The sequence below is a fragment of the Halyomorpha halys genome, unplaced genomic scaffold, assembly GCF_000696795.3.
Source record: "Halyomorpha halys isolate HHAL.00 unplaced genomic scaffold, Hhal_1.1 Scaffold508.1, whole genome shotgun sequence".
Taxonomy (NCBI): Eukaryota; Metazoa; Arthropoda; class Insecta; order Hemiptera; family Pentatomidae; genus Halyomorpha; species Halyomorpha halys.
The window spans coordinates 879,243-894,361 of NW_027106467.1; the positions used below are offsets into that span (position 1 = coordinate 879,243).

At 29.9% G+C, this 15,119-nt stretch overlaps 1 protein-coding gene across 4 annotated transcripts in view; it reads right to left on the reverse strand.

The window, feature by feature from the left end:
- Positions 1-9,186, reverse strand: part of LOC106683731 (beta-glucuronidase) — a 230,344-nt gene extending 221,158 nt beyond the window's left edge. For 3 of the 4 annotated variants that reach the window (XM_067044838.1, XM_014425392.3, XM_014425388.2), the window contains exon 1: positions 9,101-9,186. The gene's annotated coding sequence lies outside the window, so the exon portion shown is untranslated. The remainder of the gene's footprint in view (positions 1-9,100) is intronic. The other variant, XM_014425391.3, reaches the window with a different exon arrangement.
- Positions 9,187-15,119: the final 5,933 nt, after the last annotated feature.

Sequence of the window (15,119 nt, forward strand, 5' to 3'; positions counted from 1 at the left end):
TATATATATATATAGTGTATATTTTACCATCTCTATGTTTGTGTAAATGCTGAAAACTTTTTCGTTACATAATTGAAATGCTCAGTGACTATATAATTTTTAAAAACGTAGCATTCACATGAATATCGGTTCCTGAAGAGTTTTTCCATGAATGAAGTAATTTATAAAAACGTTTATTCGTTCACCCTTTCTCTAATACTTTTTAACTCTTTGTATCATTTGTCATAATCTTTAAGACACTTAAACCCTCCGCTCTCAAGTTCTCAACTTCTCTGCCCAAGTCGGAAAGCTATCGACAATTGGTGAACGATAACCTGACCCCGATTTCCGGTTTCTGGAGCTTTGGGCAGATAATCGCAAGCAGCCCTCTCTCATTTTTCAATATCTCTGACTTTAAATTCTGAAATTAATATTTATTATTTTATTAATAAATGAATTAGGGGAATGTGTTGATAAAATGTAATAAGGGTTGTAAAATGGAGGGGAAAGAAAAAAAAAAGGAATAAATTGAAAAGCTTGTATTTAGTTTGTAGACAGATATTAATTGTAAAATAATACTGTGGGAAAGAAGAAAAAAAAAATGTTAGCTGTCTATTATATTGTATCATATCAAAAAAATGTAATTTATAAATGTCCGATCACGGATTGATCAGTATGCTGTGTAATGTAGCAACCCGATGTATTTGGGCAGCATGATTGAATAAATTTCTCGTTTTAAAAGCACGTATGCAAAAAAATCGTAGAATTTTTTTTAAGATCCTGGTTGTTTTCCCCTCAATAAATTGTTCTTTAAAATTGATACGGCTGTTATAACTACCGTTACTAAAACATGAGTAATAGTGCATATACAGTATATTTTTAAACGAATTGTTTGTTAGTTTTTCCCTATTTTACACAGGTCAAATTCTTGAGGGAACGGAACACACCACAAATATCCCTTTAGTGCTACTGTTAATCAGGAGCTGAAAGCAGATTTTATGTTTTTACACATAATATTTCTTAAGTGTTATTTTCTAACAAATATAATTATATAAATGAAATATTGTAATGGAAAATAACAAATTCTATGGTGATTTAAGAAATATGTACTTTTCGTCAACTTGAACCACTACGTAAGGGTCAGTGGTTTAGTATCTTGTAAGGAAATACTGTTTCTTGAACATGGGTTGTGCAAGGAGGTGATTTATTTATGGTCACACTTAATTATAAGATTTTCCACTAATTAAGAGTACCCACCTTTATGAGTCCTTTATGCTCCTGAACTCACAGCGTTGACTCACTTCTAAAGTAAAAAAGAAATAATTACTTGCCACAACTGGACCGAACCCTGGGGTGATAGGTAGTAATAACTAATGTTCAATGTATTTAAAAAAAATAATAATCACTTAAACTACTTTGGATTATTTTTGTCCATATCTCCGACTCAGGAGTTTTTGTTTTCTTAATAAGAATTCTTTCTCTTCACAAATTCTAACCTAACATGGAATCTTTAAATTTATTTTTATTTAAAAACAAATTTGATCCTTTTTTTCTCAACTTTATTCTTTTTAAAAAGTTGAGAACTTTTTATAAAGATATATAAACTGTTGAAAAAACTTTTTATAAAGTTGAGAAAAAAAAGGATCAAATTTATTTTTAAATAAACTAAACCACTCTCAAACCAGAATATATTAATAAAAATTAATCTAATATTTATTTTTATTGTTTACATATTTTAATATGTACTTAGAGTTCTAATACATGCTGTGTCATACCATTATCATTATGTCATTATGATCAAATTCACTTGTATTTTATAAATAAAAATATATATATCAGCTTTCGTAAGTAAAATTGAATTCTCTGTCAAAAAAGTAATTATTGTGTTCAATTAAATGCAAGGTTAAATGCTTTTATTCAATAGGTAAATACCCCTTCTAAAATCCCTTTACAAGCTATAAACGTAAATTTTAAATATCAGATACTATTTAATCATCCTCAGAGGACCCTTGTCTTAAACTAAATTACCACTAAGCTAATATCTTTACTGAGGATCAGGAAGCATCAAAAGGCTTTTTGTAAGGCTGTGAAGCAACTCAAGATTTATCTTCGCAGCAGTCAGCGGCTATGTGCTCCAGTAGGTGGCCTTATCTTCTACGTGGACGAAGCAGGTCTCAGCGCTTCTGGGATAAGGCTCAAGAAGAGATTCCGTCATGATAAACACGTACGACCAAAAAACCCAAGAAAAGGAATAAAATAAAATAAGTTCATAAAGGTTTTCTACTCGGCATTCTTTGCGTAATTTAACAATAATAACAATTTTTATTGTAAGATGCTATGTAATTTACCATATAATTTAATGGGGGTTATGTAAAGATACTTATGTCATAAGCAGATGTTCAGATTCAATCTCTTATAAAGAACTGTATTATATATAGACACTAGATATCGCACATATTTATTTCGGATTATTTCGGGAAACCGTAGATTTGGGATCCTTAAAATTTTTGGCAATTTTAAGCGATACCAAATTACCTATTTCGCTCTAGTGCTAACTTTGGTTTTAAAAACTTTTCGAACACAACGAAAACAATTCGAGAAGGCTATAGCGACAACATCTTTAACGCTAGACAGGTTTACTTTATTACCATCCGCCTTATCACTACTCGATAATCGATAATTTATTATATTATGCATTCAAATATTACCAATTTATTAAGATCATGTCTCTTTACAGCCAAATACATCGTCCTTTCTTCAGCCGATGGACTAGGCAATACAGAAGATTTTTTTTAAAATTATTTATTTAATGTAATTTACAACTGTACAAAATAATACAATAGGTAAATATGTAGTATGTTTCATATATCTTGGGAATATCACCCATATATATACCACCCATTGGTGGTACTTCTAACATTAATTTAAATTAGAAGGTCCCGTGGCCATCTTCTTTTCAGAAGCCTCGGAGGATTATCAGGGATTGTTAAGGATGAAAGATTAAGAATTAATGCTCAATTCCATTTGTCCAAATTGGTCTGATTATTGTAGTGTATACTAATTTTTTGTAGTGAATAGGAAGTTTAGAGCGTTTGTCAAGAAAGTGTTGTAGCAATCGGAATCTACGAGCAGTTTCTTGTTGTTTCAGTCTTGTGTGTGGATTCCAAGTAAGTCTCTTGTCAAGATGGAGTCCTAAGTATCGAATCTGTTCAACAGGCATTAGTACAGAAGATTAAAAGCAATTTTAGAAAACAGCGTGGACGTTAAATCGGGAAGCTAATGAGGAAATATGTCTCTTTAATATTATTGTAAAGGTCGATGGAGGTATAAGCTTCAACAATCAACAATTGTTATGAACATTCTGGCGGTCGCAGAAATTAATTGGAGAAACACTCACAAGAACCTGATTAATTTGATGGAGCGTATGAACAACATTTATTGCTATGGAATACATCTTTAGAGGTGCCACGTATGTTCATTATTTTACAAAAAAATAAGTTCAAACAATTCAATAGTATTTTGTAGAAAAAATTTATTTTAAAATCCCTATTTAATATTTTAATGATGTATATAGTGATTGGTTATGTCGGCTCTAATGACGGAATATGCCATGTCCCTTGGAAGTAGTAATAAATAATGTCCAGTATATATGGAAGTTAATTAATTCAGTGACTATTTCTGCACATGGAACCACTTTTAGATAATAATAAATAATATTATTAACAATAAATTACTGTAAGTAATTGATACTAGTTTTTAATATGAAATACCTGTTTATCGGTGGAAGAGAACTAAACAGGGGTTGTCAAGCGATTCCAGAGCGAATGCCTGAATGATGATAGGGGTGCTGTGGTAATTATATTTAATTTTTACTGCAATTTTTTAATTTAAATGTAAAATGTACTTATATAAAATAATAACACTACCGTCTCCTTGTCTATGCTATATCTACCAATGTATGCTATACGTTTTTTTTTTCTGTTAGCGCGTCATTATAGTACAAGAGCCGTGAAGAAAAAAAGGTAGTTATATCATACCTATTTTTGATTACTTAATTGAAAACGAGGTATAATTACTAGTCAAAATTGATAAGTCTGCCAAGTATAGGTTGGGGAAATAAAAAATAGCGGCTGTTTCAAAACCTTAAAAATAATTAATTTTTTATTCGGAGCTCTATATCTTTACAACTAACATCAACAATAGAAAATTTAAGAGAGCATCATTTAAAGTAAAGTAAATTTGCAAAAATATAAGCCCTAATAGAGCTTTTTACGTTCATTAGTTCTCGAGATACAACTTTTTAAAAAGCAATATTTCATAAAAATGTTGTATGGAACGCACTGAAAGATCTGTAGTTAGTGAATTTATTTTGAAAAATCTACATCTCAAAAACCATTTGACGTACAGGTGTCTTTAGCACTTAAATTGAAGCTAGTTTAATGAGCTATAATGTAGTTTATGACGTTTATTTTCGTAGGAGTAGAAGTTTTCATGAAATGTGTTAAAATAAATTGATTTATAGTTGTTCAGACAAATTTTCATTTGCCAAATTTATATTCATATGTGAATATCATAAAACCTACTACCCCTACGAAGTTAGGGTAACTACTTTATAGTAAGTTAAATTTCCTTTATTTTGTGTGTTGGCAGACATATGTGCGTCTTATGTTTCTAGAGATATATTTTTTTTAAAATCCAACATTTTATACGAACAACAGGAAATTAACATTTTGTAAGTTTATTTTGTCAAATATTATAAAAACTACTACTTCTACGAAGATAAAAGTTATAAGATATTTTGTAGTAAATTTAACTAGCTTTAATTTGAGTGCTGGCAGACATCTGTACGTCTTATGATTTCTGAAATAAAGATTTTCATAAATCAAGCTTATCATCCAAACAACTATAAATAAATTTATTTTAGCAACTATCATGAAAACTACTATTTGTACGAATGTAAAAGTAATAAAATACAGTTTATTACACTTATTTAGTTTTAATTTGAGTGTTAATAGACATTTGTATGTCGAATTGTTATTGAGATATAGATTTCTGATAATAGATTCACTGATTACTGATATTTCAGTACATTTTTATGAAATGTTGCGTTTTAAAAGGCTATATCTCGAGAACTATTGGACGTAAGTTGCTCTATTAGCGCTAATATTACAGCAAATTTACTCTTCTTTAAATAATGTTCTCTATTTCTAGTGTTGTTGGTAGTTTATTAAAGTTTTGAAACAGCCGGAATTTGTTATTCCTCCTACTTATACTTGGCAGACTCCTCAGTTTTGACTGTTAATTATACATAGTTTTCATTAAAGTAATAAAACATTGGGGTGAGATAACAGCCTTTTTTTCTTCCCGGCTCTTGTACCGAGGTAAATATTAAAATGAATGAAACCATTTTTCATCAAGGAAAAAGAGAGATAACAGAATAAAAAAACTTTCGGAAAATAATTATATTTTTTGTACTGTTCGTTGAGAGCAAATATGAATTATGTTGAGCTGATACGAATGCTAGCAAAACTTGTATATATTAAATTTAATAATCCTTTACTGGAAGATTCCTATGGTATTAACTTGATTTAGTGAATGACACAATTTACTTCCTTATTAAACTATAATAGTTTATATCATTTCATACAGCAACGTTTCGGTTATGAATATGGTTATGAATGAAGACCGTATGAAAAATATTAATGTAAAATTCTTACAAAATCTAAGAATTGTGCTGCAGCATGACTGTGAAACAACAGCCTGAAGATGGGGGAAATCTCCCGAAACGTTGCTGTATGAAATGAAATAAACTATTATAGTTTAATAAGGAAGTAAATTGTGTCATTCACTAAATCCAGTTAATTGTATATATTATATTATATTTATATATTATTATTATTTATGTGGTTTATTTTGGTTTAGTCCTATGATTGTGACTTGTGCTCTCGGGGTGAACTTATTCGCTGAAAGAACTTCTTGAGGAAACTGATACATTTTTCATTTATTTCCACCTTACCTAGGTCCTTCCCTATCTTATCGAGGTCATTCCTTTCGAACGTTACGGAAGGATTTAAGATCACAATTTTATCTTTTTTGTGCCCCAGAATAAGAATTAGAAGTTTCTAGTAATATTGATAAATTTTTAAATATTCTTAATTATGAACTTTGTTTTATCTGTAAAACAATTTTTATTATTGTTTATTGATTTTTATCATTTATTATTGGTAATTATTGATTATTTTGATAGTTAGAGTAATCATCTGAAATGATCCGTTTTTCAAAACAAGGTTGTCATTCTTGTCCATTACTTCATTTACAGTGATTCTTTCCAAATAACGTTGATCTCCAAATCTCTTACGAACTCTCTAGTAATCTCTCTAAGGTCGTTTGAAAGGATATATATTTTTTTGCCCTCTTTATGATACATATCTTCTTCATGTCCTTGTTTAATTCTGTTATGTTAGTGCATATATTTCCCTACATCGAGGCAGTACGACATCATTAATGATCATACTCGTTCAGCTCAATGGCTTTGCATTAGTTTCCTTGAATATTTTTATATAACATTTCAATTCAAAAAATGAAATATATACTTATTAATTATGTTTGTCTGAAATTATTTATTTATTTTAATTTAAAAAATATACAATACACTAATACTGTATACTTAACTATTTTATACTTTTATTTTACTAGTCTTCTCAATTTTAGTACAGGTATGGTTCTTTACCAATAAATGAAATATGTCACCCCAGAAACCATCTAAGTAATGTATACTATTTTTTTCTGTAATTTCTGATTTCACTTACCTTTATATAGAATATATAGTAAGGAAAATTATTGTGATCCTGAATAAGCTGGAAAAATGTTTCGAATCTACAGATAATCTGACAGAGCTTAAATGAAGAATTAAAAAAAACTTAATCTAAAGTACCTTTAATATTGTTTATTTGAAAAATATAAAATTCTCTCATTGTTAGCAATAATAAACAATGGATAAACACCAAATAATAAAAAAATATGAATAACTAAAAGAGGAAAATGAAAACATCTGATTCGAGGGGGAAATGCTGATACCTATCGTTCCTGATTGCATTACGGTATTATCTTTTGTTAAACTATGTTGAAATTGTTGAAATATTATTGACAAGAAAAAAATTATATTCCCTAATCCGATCTCCAGGAACCCTAAAATAGGTATTTTTAGTTTGTTGTATTGTAAATATTATTTTAATATCATTGTATATTTAATTTTTTTTACTGCTTGAAAGACTAAACCATTTATGTATCGTTTCCCCTACCTTTAAATTTTAAATTTTTATTATTATTGAAGAGGATATCGCATTTTTTTAAAAAGTTTTTTATAACATTTCTTTAAATTATTAACTGAAACTCTAGAGTCGCTGAAACATTTCGATTGAATGAAAATTTCAATTTATTTAAAGTAAACTGATATCTGGACGATTCAATTTTCGTCGCAAGATTTGTTTCATTATTCCTTCCATAATAAACTCCCTAACCATCCAAACCCACTAGTTTCTAACCTTGCCTCCTCTTTCATTCCTGGCAATCCTCCGAGGTGCCTGAAAAGAAGATGGCCTCGTGACCTTATATTGTAAACTGTTTTCAGAGTTCTACTACTGGGTAGTTTCTCTACATGCTGTATCATATCATTATGTCATTATGATCAAATTTACTTGTTGTATTTTTTTATACAGTTGTAAATAGCAATAAATAAAAAAAAAAAAAAAAAAGAAATAGATTTGTTTCATTTAATTCTTTTTTGTTAACGATAATTCTGTTCTAACCATTTTTTTCTAAAACCTCTCCACTAAAAACTGAACTACTTTGGGTATTAAATTAGTATAGAATTGTAATTTTTTTTTCTATTTACTTATTTTAAATTTTATAATTTCTATTCAAAATGTATTTTTTTGTTAAATTTTGAAAGTTCGTATAAATTAACAAAAAAAATTACCTTTCTATCCTGTCTTCGGTCAAACTTTAAAATTCAGTTTAATTTATTTAAGTCAGAGCTTAATTTTTTTTATATTTATTGTGGACGTTTTGGAGATATTGCAAGCCCTTCTTCAGCACAAATTGCTGTTTGCTTTAATACATCAGTATATCTGACCAAATAAGTTTTTATTTTAATTAGTATTTGACAAATTCTATAGATCGTACCTTATAGTCCTACTACAATAGCTTTGGGACAGTCTGTAGAGATATCAAGTCAAGAAAATAAGTTCTGTTTACGGCATCTGTGGTGTATGTCCAGTTCAAGATAAACATTTTTTCAGTTGTGCCAATATTAAGGCATTGGAGTATTTTATGAGATTTAATTGTATTTAAAAATTTTGACTCACCCAATAATACTGGGGAAGAATAGTTCGGCGGTTCCCAAACTAGGTGCCGCGGCACACAGGTATGCCCCAAGCATATGCCTCGATTGCTGCAAGCGAATGCCATTTTCTCAAAATATTATAAACAAAATTAAAATAGCAAGTATACAGTGCGTTGCAGCATTTACTTCACACTTCACATCTTATATATTCAACCGCTTTAAGAAGAATTATTCCAACATTTTAATTTCTTTTTTTGGAAATCTTTGTTCGCCAAGTAGAGCACCAAGGCAAAAAAAAAAGTAAAAGCATAAAAAAGGAACTGCTGGATTAAATGATGAAGGAGACGTCCAATATAAAAAATAATAATAATAATTAATTATTATTTTCTTTTAATTTTTGACCTAATGGGAGTGGAAAATAAAAAAATAAAAAATGTAAAATATTGAGGGAAAGCTGTGAAACATGTTTTTAAAAACATATACTAAATTTAAATTTTAAAATAATTTTTCCAACACTTGAGAGATAATAATTAGATAAAGATTTTTGAGGGTTTATAGATTTTAACAAAATATCATATTTTATGTAATAATTACACACACATACATGTATTTTTGAGGATAGTCAATAATTAAACAAGTATAACTCATTTGCTACTTTTAGATCCTCAAAAATATTCAAGAAAAAAGTTCACAATAAATATACTTATATTTATATAAACATACGGGAATTGTAAATATACAAAAATATTTTATTATTATCATTGATCTTCGACTCACCAAAGACGTAGCTCTCGCACTGGCCCGGAGCACTGCCACCATATACAAGACCTCGCAGAGCCGTTCTTGTCAAGACTGAGCTCTTGTAGTGCCGCTGTGGAGGGGAGGGGGGCGCAGGCGTCGTTGGGGGTAGGTCAGTGAGTACAGCGGCTTCCAGGGTCTTCTGGATCTTGGAGGAGTCATCGGAAGGAGGATCTGTCATGTTGTAATGGTCCAATATCCCAAAAGGAGAAACTAATAAATTCTTTCACTCCAATTTATTTTTACTTTAATGCGTATTTATTTATTCCACCTTAATAAATAAATGAGTGCACTACTAACTCCAAGGACCCGGGTTCGAATCCGGCTGGGTAGAAAATTTTTTTCTGTTACACTGTAGCCGTGAGTCAACCCCTGCGAATTCCGGACAGTACCTGGAATCCACTCAGCTCATAAATTGGGTACCCTTAATTGGGTAAAAATCTGGCGGTCGAGTGTAATTCTGACCAAATCACCTCCTTGCACAACTGTTGGTCTAATAACAGTACTTCCTTACAATGTACGGCACCCTTAACCCTTCATGGGTTTTAGTGGTACAGATTATATATTTTGTTTTTATAAATAAAGTTTACTTTAATGAAAATTACATACAGTTAAGATTCAAAATTGATTAATCTGCCAACTATGATAAGGGGGAATAAACAATGGTGGCTGTTCCAGAAGATACAATCAATTTTTGAGTTCGAGTAAAGAAAAAATATTATATATTCTTTATATTATATTATATTATAATATATATTAGATATTCTTTATTAAATAAATCAAAACTAGTATCCTTTTTTGTCTCAACACTTTTTATTTCAACAGTCCAAAGTTTCGGCCATTTTAGCCATCCTCAAGGACATCTTCAATTATAAATTCTTCCTCACATTAAATTTAGAATTAATTTTGCAGGCTATTCTGCCCAGGTCATTCATTAATTATAAATTAAAAACCTATTTTTTTTATTTATAATCACAAATATCTAATTCTTCTTATATTAAAATTATCCACACAAAATCACTACCATATACACAAACCTATTTTGTGTGGATAATTTTAATATAAGAAGAATTGGATATTTGTGATTTTAATTGAAGATGTCCTTGAGGATGGCTAAAATGACCGAAACGTTGGACTGTTAAAATAAAAAGTGTTGAGACAAAAAAGGATACAAGTTTTGATTTATTTAATAAATAATTACCTTGTCTCAAGAAATTGAAATAATGTAATTAAAAAACATATTCTGTAGTAATAAAGTTGAAATGTTACAGTATATGTCATTTGAAAGTGAATACTGAAATATTTAAGCTGTACATCCCCTAAAGTTTATTTTATTTGAGAAACACCTAAAAGTTTCGCACATTTTTTTAAATTTGGAACTCCATATATATAAAACTACTAACTGCTATGTTTCTGGCGAGTCACGGCTCAAAGGTAGATGGGGGTTCCAGAAACAGCATTTACTATATATTTGTGTATCGGTATTACATATGGTATTTATATATTTCTATCGGTTATGAGAACCGACCTACTGTTTTTAGAAGCCAAAAACTAGATACCACATACCCCCAGCCATGGTATGTAGATGTAATTAGGTGTAATTTAACACTGATTTTTTTTCCCGTCTTGTTCACTAATTTACTCCGCTATACTAATCGGGTGGCATGCAGGGTATTCAAACCATAAAATCAACTCGGTATAACATTGAGTTTATTGCGGCTATTTACAAGTACTTGCATCATAGTTCATGATATATTGGTTATAAATTATTATTAATTTATATATGCAACTAAATTGAGAATTCTGAACTGTTATTGACATTTGGCACAACACAAAAAATTAGGGTTACTATGTATCACCTACATTTTAATATTCTCGTTTAGAGTCATTATCGTTACTATGTCTTTAAAATTTAAGGACTTCAGAATATTATATTTTCAGTATTATTATTCATACTGGAATCGTCATACACAATTTTTTTTATTCTCTTTATATTAAAATATAAAACATCTCGGTGTCATATTTGTGCTGAAAAAAAAAATAGTAGTCTCTAAAATGAATTATTTCACAATAGAGGTAGTAAGTGGAACAAGGGCGTATGCGGTTAAAAACAGTTTTTACGTAGATAGTATTTTTGAAATTTCTTGATTAATTCTCGATCTACATTTTGTTACATATAAATAAATCAAAGCATGATTATGGGTCTTGAAGATCCCAGTACTTTTTAAATGAGAATAATGTAATGGTTCAATACTGTTTCAGTTTGGATTTTCCTTATTATTTTTGTGTGATTTTTATATTAGAAAATGTTGGGAAACCGATCAGGTGTGTTAGAGATAACATTTTAAGGGGTACGAAAATCCGTTAGTGGATTATGTCCAAACCTTTCTTTATTTCGACACAAAACAAATTAAGATGTTTAAGCAGTTATAAATTTTTTTTTTGTTCAGTACAGAAGTTCTATATTGCATGATTGGTATGATGAGTAAGGTTTTGGTGGAAGTTTAAGGATTTGGATAGTTTAAGATCAAGAATATAAGTAATGAAATGAGTGGTGTTGTAGGGTCTTGTATGTAACAAAGTATGGAGTACTAACTATTAGTTAACGGATTTTGGACTGAAAGAATCAATTTTCAAGTTTTTATTGATATACTTCAAAATTGACTTGGTGCAAAGGGGATACAGTACCCGCAATACTTAATAATAAATTTTCATTAAGTATAATTTTAAAATATATAGGGATCAGGAGGTCATCAGCACCTGCTTGACCGATTACAGAAGGCTTTTTGCATGGATCAAAAGCCAATAATAATAAATAGTATCAATACTTCTATTAAATTATTATTACTTAATAATCAAATTTTTAATGGTTGCTCATACATTAGTACTCAACTCACTGGAATCAGGAATCAAGGGATTAGTAAGGATGTTTAATGCTGAAAATCCCTCTCTTGGGAATATTATCATCATTAATTAATATAGATTGCTATGGCTGGTAAGAGAGTGGTGTTAGAAGAATGAAATAAATTAAACTTTATAAAATGAGGGATAACGTATATATAGGGTCTTTTTTTAAGCCCGATAGAACTTGAAATTGTAAAAAATAACACAAAAAATTAAATTGTAATCAAAATTTTTTTTTTATTCGAAAGATCAATACGTGACATTAACATTTGAAAATGATTTCGGGCATATGGGCACCGCGGCTGTTCTTGACGAAGCGCATTCTGTAAAATTGTGTTCAGCGATGAGGCGCATTTTTGGCTTAACGGGTTTGTTAATAAGCAAAATTGCCGCATATGGTCGTGCGATTTGACACCTCTCGATTATTTCCTGTGGGGCTACGTGAAGTCACTGGTTTATGCTGATAAACCAGCAACAATTGACGCCTTGGGGGCCAGCATTGTTCGTGTTATTCGTGACATACGGCCAGCAGTGCTCGAAAAAGTGGCCCAAAATTGGACGTCCAGAATGCGCTTCGTCAAGAACAGCCGCGGTGCCCATATGCCCGAAATCATTTTCAAATGTTAATGTCACGTATTGATCTTTCGAATAAAAAAAAAATTTTGATTACAATTTAATTTTTTGTGTTATTTTTTACAATTTCAAGTTCTATCGGGCTTAAAAAAACACCCTATAAAAAAAAAAATTGGTTGTCTGAGGTTAGACTAAAAGAAGTGTACTATATGGTTAGTAGGACAAGATAAAATCATTCATAAAGACCTTAATGTTTCATATGTAACCGATCTAGCCCGAACCAGATATCACTCCTTCCATTACAAACTCCCTAACCACCCAAACCCACTAGTTTCTAACCATGCTTACTCTTTCATTCCTGACAATCCCCCGAGGCGCCTCAAAAGAAGATGGCCACGAGACCTGCTAATCTAAAACGTCATTAGAGTGCTACCAATGGGTATAGTACAAGAGTCAAAGAGGAGAAAAAAGGCAGTCATCTCATCCCAATTTTTTATTACTTTAATGAAAACTATCTATAATTAATAGTAAAAGATTAACGAGTCTGCCAAGTATAGGCAGAGGGAATAAAAAATGGCGGCTGTTTCAAAGCGATAAAAAACATTAATTTTTCATTTGGAGCTCTATATCTTAAAAAGTAGGAAAAACACAAGAAAACCTAAGAGGACGGCATTTAAAGAAGAGTAACTTTCCTAAAGTATGAGCCCTAATAGAGTTATTTACGTTAAATAGTTTTCGAGATATTGCTTTTTAAACAGCAACATTTCATAAAAATTTTGTATGGGACGTACTAAAAGATCAGTAGTTAATGAATTTATTTTGAAAAATTTATATCTCAAAAATCATTTGACGTACAGTTGTCTATTAGCAGCCAAATTAAAGCTAAATTAATGAGCTATAAAGTAGTTTATTATGTTTATCTTGTTAGGAGATTTTATTTTATTTTAGCAAATTTCATGTAAACTATTACATGAAATTTGCTAAAATAAATTGATTTATAGTTATTCGGACAAATTTTCATTTTCCAAATTTATATTCATATGTAAATATCATAAAAACTACTACCCCTGCGAAGATAAGTGTCATTAACTACTTTATAGTAAGTTAAATTTCCTTTATTTTGAGTGTTATATGTTATATATATACAGACATATGTGCGTCTTATGTATCTAGAGATATATTTTTTCAAAAATCCAACATTTTATAAGAACAACTGGAAATTAACATTTTGTGAATTTATTTTGTCAAATATCATAAAAACTACTACTCCTACAAAGATAAACATGATTAACTATTTTGTTGCATATTTAACTAGCTTTAATTTGAGCGCTGACAGACATCGGTATGTCCAATGGTTTCTGAAATGAAGTTTTTCATCAATCAAATTTATGTCCGAACAACTATAAATCAATTTATTTTAACAAATATCATGAAAAATACTATTTCTACGAAGGTAAAGGTCATAGACTTTTTTATAGTCCATTAAACTAGCTTTAATTTGAGTACTAATAGACATTTCAACGTCTCATAGTTCCTGAGATATAGATTTCTCAAAATAAACTAACTAACTACTAATCTTTCAGTAGATTTTTAAGAAATTTTACTTTTTAAAAAAGCTATATCTTGAGAACTATTGGACGTAAATAGCTCTATTGGGGCTAATATTTCAGCAAATTTACTCTTCTTTAAATAATGTTCTCTTAGATTTTCTAGTGTTGTTGGTAGTTTTTAAGATATAGAGCTGCGAGAACAGCCGCCATATTTTTATCCCCTTACCTATACTTGGCAGACTCATCAATTTTGACTAGTAATTATACATAGTTTTCATTGAAGCAATCATTGGGGTGAGATAACTGCCTTTTTTTCTTCCCAGCTCTTGTACTAGTCTACTCTAACAATCTAATTTAACTAAGATCAAATTTAGTAAATCTATTATAATGTACAGTTGTGAATAGCAATAATAAGCAATAAATAAATAAAAAAAACAAAATGAATGCTATTGTCCTGAGCTCAGGTCTCCTGTTCCTCAAAAGCACTATCTCACTTTCCGGGATATAATACTTGTTCATTGATTTGTCCACAGAGGGCATGCGCTTAATGTGCTGAATTATTTATATTATGATTTAATATATAGTAATTTCCAATGATTTTTTTTAAACAAAGGTATCAGTGTCAAATATTGTTAGTGATTATTCTTTATATCTGTTTGATATCATTAGTTTACGGTTATTTAAATAAATATGTTTGGTTATGGCCATAAAAAATAGGGATAAAATACATTTAGAAATTTAAAAGGGGGGGGTCTTCTGACCCAGACGTGCGCACTGAATACCTTTACGATATCAGTATTCGCACTCTTGAATAGACCGCGACCCCTGACCTGAATCCCAAGGAACACCTTTAGGACCATTTGTAATGTAACCAAGACTTAAGTATGTTTATAAAAACCATGGAAATACCAAGATATTTATTAATGAATTCAGTTTATATATGAGTTTTTCTTTACCCACTCTTAGTGTTG